The sequence below is a fragment of the Echinops telfairi genome, unplaced genomic scaffold (genome assembly GCF_000313985.2).
Source record: "Echinops telfairi isolate 266 unplaced genomic scaffold, ASM31398v2 ScPeMD7_6;HRSCAF=24_0, whole genome shotgun sequence".
NCBI classification, from domain to species: Eukaryota; Metazoa; Chordata; class Mammalia; order Afrosoricida; family Tenrecidae; genus Echinops; species Echinops telfairi.
In genome coordinates, this window is record NW_022103902.1 from 13,963,439 (window position 1) to 13,974,697 (window position 11,259).

The following is an 11,259-nucleotide window of genomic DNA, read 5'->3' on the forward strand; positions in this document are numbered from 1 at the left end:
CCCTGCTCTGAGCAGCCAATTCATAGAGAAGACAATATGGCCGGCCCCACTATGAGACACGATATCCCTCACTGACCCATAGCTAAGGTGACCAGATTTAAAGCGGGACACCATTGACAGGGGGTGGGTGGGGGTTCTTGATTCAAAATTTGGTCTATATGGACTAAATTGACCGTTCCCTAGCTTGTCGTGCATTCTTTCCAAAAATAGGGACTGTCCTGCCAAAAGCAGGGTGTCTGGTCACCTTACCCATAGCCCTACAGGGGACAACACTGGAGACAGTGTGGGAATTGCGCCCGATCTGACCCCACCACACTGAGGCAAAACACTAAGGTAGAACAGCAAGGGGAACAGAATAACGAAGTCCCCAGGGAATACCAAAAGTAGACTTTGGGGATAGGGCATGGTGACCCATCAGATTCAACCAGAAAACACTCCTAAAGGCCAACAAACAGTCCTTGAACTAACTACAGGCATTTCTTTGTCATTGTTTTTTGTTGTTGTTGTTGTTTTGTTTTCTTTTGTTGCTTTGTTTTGCTCTGTCTTGTTTTTGTGCATGTTATTATCTCCGCAGGTCTGTCTAAATATTATAGGCTGGATGAACAATCTGGAAGAGAAAACAATAGGACCGATGTTTGGGGAGGGGGGGACAGGGGAAAGGAGGAGGTGGGGGAAAGGAAGTGGTGTTAATAAATGCAGGGACAAGGAAACAACAAGTGATCAAAATCAGTGGAAAGGAGGGTGTAGGAGGCCTGGTAGGGCGTGATCAAGGGTAATGTAACCAAGAGGAATTACTGAAACACAAATGAAGACTGAGCATGGCAGTTGGACAAGAGGAAAGTAAAAGGAAATACAAGAAAGAACTAGGAGGTAAAGGGCATTTATAGAGGTCTAAATACAGCCATGTACACATGTAAATATATTTATACATGACAATGGGGAAATAGATCTCTGTGTATATATTTATAGGTTTAGTATTAAGGTAACAAATGGACATTGGGCCTCCACTCAAGTACTCCCTCAATGCAAATCATGGTTTGTTCGATTAAACCATGCTGCTTACCTTCCCGACATGATCGCTGAAGACAAATGAAATGGGTACATAAGCAAACGTGGTGAAGAAAGCTGATGGTGCCTGGCTATCAAAAGATATGGCATCTGGGGTCTTAAAGGCTTGAAGGTAAACAAGCGGCCATCTAGCTCAGAAGCAGCAAAGCCTACATGGAAGAATCACAGCAGCCTGTGCGATCACGAGGTGTCACCGGGATCAGGCATCAAAGAACAAAAAAAATCAAATCGTTGTGAATGCCAGGGAGTGTAGATTGGGGATCCAAGACCCATCTGTAGGCAACTGGACACCCCCTTACAGAAGGGTCGTGGGGAGGAGACGAGCCAGTCAGGGTGCAGTGGAGCAACGATGAAACAGACAACTTTCCTCTGGTTCTTAAATGCTTCCTCCCCACCCCCACTATCATGATCCCAATTCTACCTTACAAATATGGCTAGACCAGAGGATGTTCACTGATACAGATAGGAACTGGAACACAGGGAATCTAGGACAGATGATCCCTTCAGGACCAGTGGTGAGAGTGGTGATACTGGGAGGGTGGAGGGAAGGTGGGGTGTAAAGGGGGAACCGATTACAAGGATCTACCTATAACCTCCTCCCTGGGGGATGCACACAGAAAAGTGGGTGAAGGGAGATGTCGGACAATGTAAGATATGACAAAACAATAATTTATAGATTATCAAGGGTTAATGAGGGAGAGGGTAACGTGGAGGGAGGAGAAAAAATGAGGACCTGATGCCAGGGGCTCAAGTAGAAAGCAAATGTTTTGAGAATGATGATGGCAACAAATGTACAAATGTCTTGACACAATGGATGGATGGATGGACTGTGATAAGAGCCCCCAATAAAATGATTTTTTTTTAAAGCAAACACTTCAGAACTGTTTGTTTATTTTGTTGTTCCACAGGCGTCTCAGAAAGACTTGCCTTTTCCCTCCATCCTAGAACCAACGTCCTGGAACCTATGACGCATGAAGCCTTGTCAACATCCATACCGTCTGAGGGTAGCAGCTATGAAGTAGAAGCAGCAGGTGAGCTGTCCCACGTCCAGGTGCCTCAGGTCAACCATTGCTCCCGTGTCATGCCTCCCCTTGAAGCGAGCGTTTCTCCTGCTCTAGTATTGGAAGAATATGATGTGAGTGGCATAGAGGCTAAAATTCAAGTTGGTCTCTTCGGGTCCCTGGCTGGTGCCAAGAGTTAACATCCTGGGGGTTCGGCTCGATGGAAGTGAGTAGTTTGGCTACTCGCTGAAAGGTTGGAAGTTCAAGTTCACCCAGAGGCCCGTCACACCAAAAGCCCGGTAGGCTATTTTTTTAAAAAAAGCCCCACAAGTCATTGAAAGCCCTCTGCAACAGTCCTCTGGCACACGTGGGGCTCTCCCTGAGCCAGAGCAATGTGACAGCCGTTGGTAAATGCTCAGCCCCAGCCTGTGGTGGCCTCCCTCTCACAGGATGGCCATGTGACTGCCCCTCACCCCGGGCCAGCTCTGGCAGGCCTGTTGGCCACAAACCATCTACTACAGGCTTTGCAGCCTACGCCTGTTGTGGAAAAGTCCTTGCTTAGGTTTGGGTGAGGAAAGCCTGTGTTTATGTCTCTGTCAGCGGTATTAAAGATAATGCCTTGTGGTCTGATGTACCGGGCAGTGTTTACCTCTTACAAATCAAAGGGGTTCTGCTTCTTTCCATCTTCTGAAACGAAGTTGGGAAAGAATGTTCTCTTTTCCTAATGGTGAATTTGGCCTTCCGTTCAAAGACGCTCTTTGATGTTTGGGACAGGCGAATATTGGGCAGTAAGAGGAAATTGTTGCCGAAAGACGATAGCCAATAATGCACAGTCAGCCTCTTTCAATTGCCAGAGAAGATGTCCAGGAAGGCATCTGCGAGCCCTGGGATGCGTCACGGGAAAGTGCCTAATCTGGGTCCAGTTGAAGGAACAGTAGCCCAAACGGGCAGCGGAAATGAGGGCAAAGGAATGACTGTCCCTTCTTCTCCAAGCGGATCGTAAATGGGAACAGTTATCTGGGCCTAGGACACATTTCCACATGCAGGTCCTGAATGGCTTTTGGAAGGGGAAACGGAACATCCGTGACCTCCGCCTTGCTTCCTCATCGGCGGCAGATCTAGCAGAGCACCCTAGAGCGGCGTGCTTGAATCCGCTTTTTCCTGTACAATGTCACTTGCCCTTTGTTCTCCTGCCGGCCATAGATCTGCGTGGTCTCTGAAATCATTCCCTGCGTGCCCGTGAGGGGACATGTCGATCCCATCTGGGGTGGAGCCCCAAGTAAAGGTGGGACCGTGGGGGATGCTACCTGGACTGGAAGTGAACGCTCTTCAGGAGAGACCTCCCCCACTTTCCCTGGCCCTGTCAATATTGCTCCAGACGAGGCCTAGCCAAATGCCTGTACTAGTCTGAACTTACCTACCCTGGCCATCCCAACAGGTTTATTAGGGATGGGTCACAATTAATTGGAGAGGAAAATGGGGGGTTCTAGGGTTAATAGGTTTCTTGGAAAGCAGAGGCTGCTCTTCAAGGATTTCACAAATCATTCCCCCTCCCAACCCTGGTTCTCTTTCTGTCTAATGACTATCACCCCACAGCCAGGTGATGGTAGCTTTCTTTTTCACCCGGCTGTGTCTCATCGGGGTGGGGTTGGGGGCTTGCTTCCTAGTGCCCTCAGTGGGCAGAGTGCCTCTTCTGCCGGGAAGTCCGCATCATAAAGTCATGGAAATACACTGCTGTTTCCCTCCGTCAATATGAATGGGGGGTTTGTCGTGGCCATAGAAGAGCCTGCTGTATTCCAGCCAGGAATTCGATTTTAATGAAGCTTTCCATTTGCGTGGCTTTAACACAATCACCTGCGCCCCTCGGTGGATACCTTCGGTGGTCTGCCATCTGTGAAGGCTGGGCCAGCTCCAGGTGAAAGCCCCCCAGGCCGAGGCATCCAGCCTGGAGCCCTTCTGCTGCAGTGCGGCTGACTGGCTGGGCCTCGGCTTCAGCCCCTCTGGACTGTGGCAGTTTGCCAGCAAGTTTCCCTGGGTGGTCTTTGACACTGGGAGAGAGGAGGGGCTGGGGAGCTCAGCGCTCCTCCCCATGGGGGAACAACTAGGTGGCTTTCTATAGGTGGGTGGCCTAAGGGCAACCGGCCCCCTTGTCACAGAGACGGCCTGTACAGGTCGTGCATGGGGGTAAAAGGAACCAAGCAGGTTGTCTAAAGGCGGTCTGGTGCCAGAGCGAGCTTCTTTCTGGTCCTCTGATTGCACCATGGAAGCCTTGGGTCTCTGCAGCCACTCTCCTTCCCAAGAGATGCACACAGGAGCGGCAGGCACCCTTCATCACAGGGACGCTGAACGACTATCTTCACTGGCCAGGAGCAAACTTTGGGCCCCGCCTCTCACCCCACCGCAGGGCATCTGCCTTAGAAGTCAGAGGCGTGAAAGGCAGCCCTGCCTGGCCTCCGCTCTGTCTCCCAGCTAATGTGAGCCTAATAGTAATTAATAATAACAACTGCCAGTTCGTGCACTCCCAGCATGCACCAGGGAGCCCTGGTGGTATAGCAGGTTAAGTGCCGCACTGCTCACCACAAGGGCAGCAGTTCAAAGTCACCAGCCGCACTCCCAAGGGAAAAGATGAGGCTGTCTGGTCCCAGGAAGATTTTGTTTTAGAAACCCAATAGAGTGTCGTTATGAGTCAGAATTGATGTTGGCAGCGGGATTTTTGGGGTTTTGTTGTTGTTTTTGTTTTGTTTTACTGTGCTAAGCACCACAGATATTCTCCTACAAGTACCCCCAACAGTCTTGTGAAGATGCAAATCCTTATCCTATTCGGCAGATAAGGGGACTGAAGCTTAAATAATTGTAGTGACATATTCTGGGTCTCACAGCTGGTAAGGGGCAGAGCCAAGATCTCTTTCATTGTGATCTGACTCCCAAACCAGGCTTTGCAAGGGTGGGAAGCCAGATAATCTCTCTCCTCAACGGAGAATCTCTTCGCTGGAGAACTGTTTCTTTTGCAACCAATGAAGTGTAAGGGATGGTGGTGGTGTGGGGGGCGGGGACTTGATGAGACTTGTCTCAGGGGCATGAATGTAAAACAGAGACCTTATGGTTTCCAATGGGTCCAAGGGTCCATAGCAGCATCAGGGAACAAGCTAGCCATTGCTCTGCACAGCCAGCCAGGAAAACTGCTTCCATCTTGGGTCTGATCGCACACGTCTCTCACCTTGTGATTGTTGTTTTTTTTTTCTGGGACATCATCTGATGCCTGCTTCCACTGTAGCTGCCAGTTGAATCCATTTCCTCGCAGGCCCTCTCCAAGTCTGATCAAGCAGGTCTTCTAGCCCACGGGACTGGGGGTTGAGGGAGGTGGTGGGCTGGTTGAGGGAGAGAAAGTGTTTGGCCCAGCAGATACTTTTCCTGGTCTGGAGAAGTGGCAACTTGCACAGAAAAATTACCCTGGGGAAGGAAGTGGCAGCTTTGATAGACAGCTAACTGACGGGAGCTGGTACCTTCTGGGCAAATACAGTCAGGGCAGCCAGCTGAAAAAAAAAGTCGACAGGCAATGACCTGCAAAACAGCCCTCTCTTAGGGAAGAGGAGAAGATCTGACTGGAAAGGACATGCGGCGCTCTAGTTTCTTTTCTTTCCTGAAACAAATACTGGAAGCCGGAATTCTGGGATGGGAAGGACGCAAGAGACTTGGCCTTATCATTGTTATTAGCGGTCTCTGAGCTGGCCCGCGACCCCCATGCACAACAGAACCAAGCATTTCCCGCTTCGGGCCACCCTCATGATCAGTATTGTGATCCACGGGTTTGTTAATTCGTTTTTGCCTTGACTTATTTGGGAAGTAGACCTCTGGGCCTTCCTTCCCAGTTCCTCTTAGCCTAGAAGCTCCACTGAACCGGTTCAGCTTCACAACAACACTGAATCTCTGTGGTCAGGTGGGTGGGGATTGCAGTGGAACCCAGGCTGCTTCTACAGAAAGCGAACATTCTAGCACCAAACCTTTAAGGTACAATTAATTACGTAGCCAACTCGTTGGGTAACCAAGTCATGGACATTCTGGGCCATTGTCCCTGCAAGGGTCTGCCTGCTCAGCGTACTACGAGGTTGCCATGAAACGGTACCCGGGAACACTTCTGAGTCAGGATGTTCTGACTGGGCACCAAAGTGGGAGGCCTCCGCATCTTAATTCAGAGAGAGAAGGTATGTTGTGAAACTTAGCCAGAGGTAAGTGTCTGGACACCAGGAATGTGTCTTCTGTGGATGTATTGGAAAAATTGCCACATGCTGGGGGGAAAGACGGCTCTGAGATTCTGCATCAGCCCGGTCAAGGACAGTTTGGGAACCAGGAGGACCCAGGCTTCCATCCTAGCTAGGTAGCCGGCCTGGGGCAAGTGACCTACACTTTGAAGCCTGGGTTTCTTATGGTTGCTTCAAAGAGGATGCAAGATAACACACAGCATATTGGAAGCATTAGGTAGATGGCAACTATTGTTCTTACGAGAGCCACAGGAAGCAGCACGCAAGAAAACCTGTTGGTGGACTTGGGCGGCTGCTACATTTAAGTAGGTGGATGACTGTGCTGGTGGAAACCTCACTGGTTCAAGGTCAACAGGAAGAGTGGGGAGTGGAAGAGCAAGCCTACAGCGGGGGTGAGGCCCTGCCCCAATGCACCGTCATGTGCCAATCTTCAGGCTCGGTTGCTGGGTAGGTTCCTCCCACCCAGTCTGTTCTTCGGTTTCTTACCTAACTTGGCTTCTTCCATCATATCAGTTATGCCAGAAACCTGGGGATCACCCTTGACTGTGTTTCTCACAGGCTCCACTTTCCACTGGCAAGTCCTACCGGCACTGCCTTCTACCTGTATCTAGAATTCTACAACTGCGCACCACCCTCGTCCCCCGCCAGCATGTCTGCCTGGAACACTGCAATCGCCCCTTGCTTCCACCCTTCCTGACACCCCCTCCTCCTCCAGGCTCCAGCAGCCCGTTGCTCGCCGCGGGCAAGTTAATCTGCTTCGGAAACAAGAAAGCAGACGAGGTCACCTCTCTGCTCAAGGCTTTTCATGGCTTCTCATCTATTTCCGACAAAACTCAATGCCACCAATCCTGAACCCTGCTGCTCAGACCGCCCTTCGCATCCCCTTGCACCTTGCCATTGCTGTATTGGCTTCCTAGCTGCCCCTCCAACTAGCTGAGCAGTCTCCCTCCACAGGGGTTTTGCCCTCTGCCCTGAAGGCTCCCCCCCTGCCCCCCTGTCCTTGTCTGCATGGCTCCCTCTGTCACTTCTTCCCCAGCCCTACTTAATTTTCACCTTAGCAGTGAGGTGTAGGCACCAGTGACACTCTTCAATCAAAGAGCACTCCGCCATCATTCTCTCTCTCTTCCACCTAATTTGTTTTTCTTCAGCATTACCACCACCTGACATAGACTTGTTCCTTTGTTCACTGTCTGCTTTCAGTCAAGGAACCAAAACTCTGTATCAAATTGGGGGCTTTGCTTTGTTCCTGACCATCTCCTCACTGCCTAGAACAGGGGTCCTCAAACTTTTTAAACGGGGCCAGTTCACTGTCCCTTAGACCGTTGGAGGGCCGGACTATAGTTTAAAAAAAAACCATGAACAAATTCCTATGCACGCTGGACGAGGAGGCTGCTAAGCAGGACAGGCAAAAACAAAAACACCCCCTGTGGGCCAGATAAATGTCCTCGGCAGGCCGCATGTGGCCCACGGGCCATAGTTTGAGGACCCCTGACCTAGAATATAGTATCTGGCACATAGTAGCTGCTCAGAAAAAAAAAGTTGTTTTGTTTTTGTTTTTTGCTACTCTGCAGAGCTCACCGGGATCTCAAGGGATGTGTAATAAGAATTTCAAACAAAGTAAGTCAACTATGTATGGATCTGCATAAGAAAAATGTATTTGAGAGTACATGTGTAGAGGGAGATAAAGGTGCTGAGAACTCTAGTAACATTAGAGCATCTGTTTTAGAAAGAAGTCATGGTGGCAAGATGAAATGCTATCCAAAAGGTGGATAGTTCAAACCTACCTATAGCCTCATAAGAGAGAGATGAGGTGATTTGTCCCCATAAGGCTTTACATGTTTGGAAACCAGATGGGGCTGTCCTATTCGTTTCAATAAGTTGCTCTGAGTTGGAACTTACTCCACAGTCGTGAGGTCTTTTTTTTTTTTTTTCAGTTGGTTTTAGGAAAGCCAGGAAGTGCGGAGCCATGGCATAAAGGACCTCATTCTTTCCTCCCCTCTTCCTCAAGGGAACTGACTTCTGGGAAATCCCTGAGTCTGCCCGATTCCCACCTGTAAGCTGTGCCTTCCTCCTTCATCGCTTGTTGTGGTCGCTGCCATCCAGCTGACCAGCGCCTGGGGACCCTGTGCCCAAAGGAACAAAACACTTCCCAATCTTGTGCCAACCTCAGGACTCGTTGAGGGTCCGACCATGGTGATCTGTAGGATGTTCAGTGGCTGGTTTTCAGACGCAGATTGGCAGGCCGTTCCTCCTAGTCCATCTTCGTTTGGAAGCACCGCAGAAACCTGCTTGGCATCACAGCACCCTGCGAGGCTCCACCGACAGAGGGGGCATGGCTGTACATGAGTGCATTGGCCAGGAATCCAGACCCAGGTCAACCACGTGGAAAGTGAGCATTCTACTGAACCACCATTCATCAGGTCAAGAGGAATTTGCTGTCTATCTGCTTTGTGCCCGGCAGTGTACGAGGCAAGGTCAGGAAAGGCAGAGAAGCCAAACTCTTCCAGGTCTAAGAGTTTATTGTCTGGTGGTGATTTCCCAGGGGCATCTGGGGGCTCCACTTTGCTGCTCTCCTCCTTTGGCACAATTACCTGAGTTGAATCTGTAGAACTGGAAACTCGTGTGGTGTAGTTGTTTATGCAGCTGGACAGTCAGCAGTCGAAACCACCAGCCGCTCCACAGGATCAAGATGAGGCTTTCTGCTCCTGTCCAGAGTTACATCTCGGGAACCCATAGAAACCCTGCCCTTGAGGTCACTGGGAGTTGCAGTCGACTCAATGGCAGTGAGTAGAATCCGGTTGGGCACCTCTAGCCTGCTAGGGCCCAGGGGGAAGTTGGGATGGATCTGAGACTAGTTCAAGTGCACATACACATGAGAGTCTGGCCCTGTCTGTGCTAGGTGGTCCAATGACACAATGGTCTCTGCCGATGGAGAGGGTACAGGCCACGGAAGTTCCGATATAGCCCAATTGGATGCCCCCCCCAGGCTGGGGATGGGGTGGATAGATAGGATGTCAAATTTCATCAGAGCGATTTCTGACTTGGTTCTAGCTTTAGAAGCTATAAAGAGGAATGGAAGTGGGGATAGTGAGCCCAACAGATCTTGTGCGGACAACACAAATGAAAAACGTATCCAAGAAGTTGCAGGAAGGAAAAAACAAGCAAAAAGATCCCCAGACACCTTCCTTAGCACCTCGGGAACTGGGGGAATGGCTTCAGCAACCCCCTCCCATTTTAGGCATGGTCTTTCCCACCTGGCATCAGACACACCTCCACTCGGGAAGCCAGAGGCTGTGAGCAGAGTCCCCCCTGACTGGAGCCCTGGGGCAAGCTGGCCCTTAGTCGCCTTCCTCTGAACAGGCCAGCCTGGAAAACTGTCCCCGGAGGCCTGTGTTTGGGTTCCACATCTGGCAGTATCAGCTGTGCCGACCTTCCCAGCCCAGTACTAAATATAAGACGGGAGGAGCACATGGGGCTGTTTGCCTTGCTCCTCAGTAGTTTGTTTTACTTGCCTGGGAGCTGTGGTGAAGTGTGCTTCCCCCCGGGTGGCAGCATGCCTGCGCGCCACATCCGGTGGCCTGCCACAGGTCCCTCCGCCCCCGGGAAGTCACCGTTTCCAGCCCTGCCCGGTTCCAGCGGGGTCTGTGTCGAGCCCTGGAAGTGATTGAGTGCTTGGGGCCTGTTTTGTGGTCATTAGGGAGGAAGCCCAATTAGGTGCAAAGGGACTGAGAATATTTTCCTTGCCAAGAGGCACTTCTTGCCCAGGTCAGCCTCATAAACTAGAGTTCCCATCATCTTCCAAGCACTCACGAGTCACTCTGAGCAGCGAGGCTCTTCAGGGAAGAGGTAGAAGTGAGGGTTTTTAAAACCAGAGATTCGGCACCCCTCCTTTCAACTCTGGACCACAGATCTCACTGCTGTCCAGCTGATTCCGACTCATAATGACCCTATAGGGCAGGATAGGACGGCACCTGGGAGTTTCTGAGACTGGAACTCTTTACAAGCACAGAAAACCTTGTCTTTCTCCGAGGAGCGGCTGGTGGATTTGAACTGCTAACCTTGCAGTTAACACAATCTAGTTCACCTCCAGGGCTCTTAGGACACACTTAAGGAATGGGGAGTTGCACGTGAATGAGAGTCAGGGTGGGGCATAAGGGGTGTCTTTTGAGCTGTTTACTCCATTGAAGCAAACCGAAATGTTGCAAAGTCAATGAAAATAGGAGTCAAATGGATAGAAAGAGCTTCTACCCTGGAGAACAAGGGCTTACCTTTAGACCATGACTTCCATTGCTTCCTGTTTGGAATACACAGAATCGAAGCCAGGTGGTATCTTATCACTCTGAGCGCCACCAGCCAGGAGTGTCAGAGTTCAGGAGACAAGTTGTCAGACTCTTGGGAAGGTTACATTTTGGACAGTGGAAGTTCCAAATCTATACCCCCTCCTCCCAGTGTTTTCTTTCTTCTCCTAGCCCACCTTCTAGGCCATGGTGGGCCATAGTTTCACTAGGAGTTCAGGGCTTTGCTCCATTCGGTAGCTTGACCTCCCCTGGTGAGAGCGCAGAGTCAAAGTGCCTTCCCCAGGTTTGACCCTGGTGATAGTGCGCACAGCGACGTGGCAGCGTCTTCAGAGCCCTTTAAACTCCCAAGGGAATGACATTCCTTCCAGACAAGCTGTCCTTGCTGCTCTTGTGACGTATGGGGTCAACGAACCTTCTGCTCCCACCCCCCACTCCCCACCCCACCCCACCCCCGTCTTAGTGGGGCTGACTCCAGAGTCTGAGGGCTGAGACAGTGATTACTGTCTAGAGAAACAGAGGCTCGTGAAGGACTGAACTGTCTGAGTGTGGCACCTGTTTCCCTTTTCAAATCCAGCCTTCATACCCAAGGCACCCGACTCACATCTGTCCCCTGGGAGGTGCAGGGCGGGGGGT

The 11,259-nt window shown here is 50.7% G+C and overlaps 1 protein-coding gene across 5 annotated transcripts in view; it reads left to right on the top strand.

Annotated features, from left to right (window-relative positions):
• BOC (BOC cell adhesion associated, oncogene regulated) overlaps positions 1-11,259 on the top strand; it is an 83,153-nt gene that overhangs the window by 5,213 nt on the left and 66,681 nt on the right. For 4 of the 5 annotated variants that reach the window (XM_030884437.2, XM_045286209.1, XM_004706485.2 and 1 more), the window contains exon 1: positions 1,985-2,099. The gene's annotated coding sequence lies outside the window, so the exon portion shown is untranslated. Of the gene's footprint in view, positions 1-1,984; positions 2,100-11,259 lie in introns of those variants that run through there. The other variant, XM_045286208.1, reaches the window with a different exon arrangement.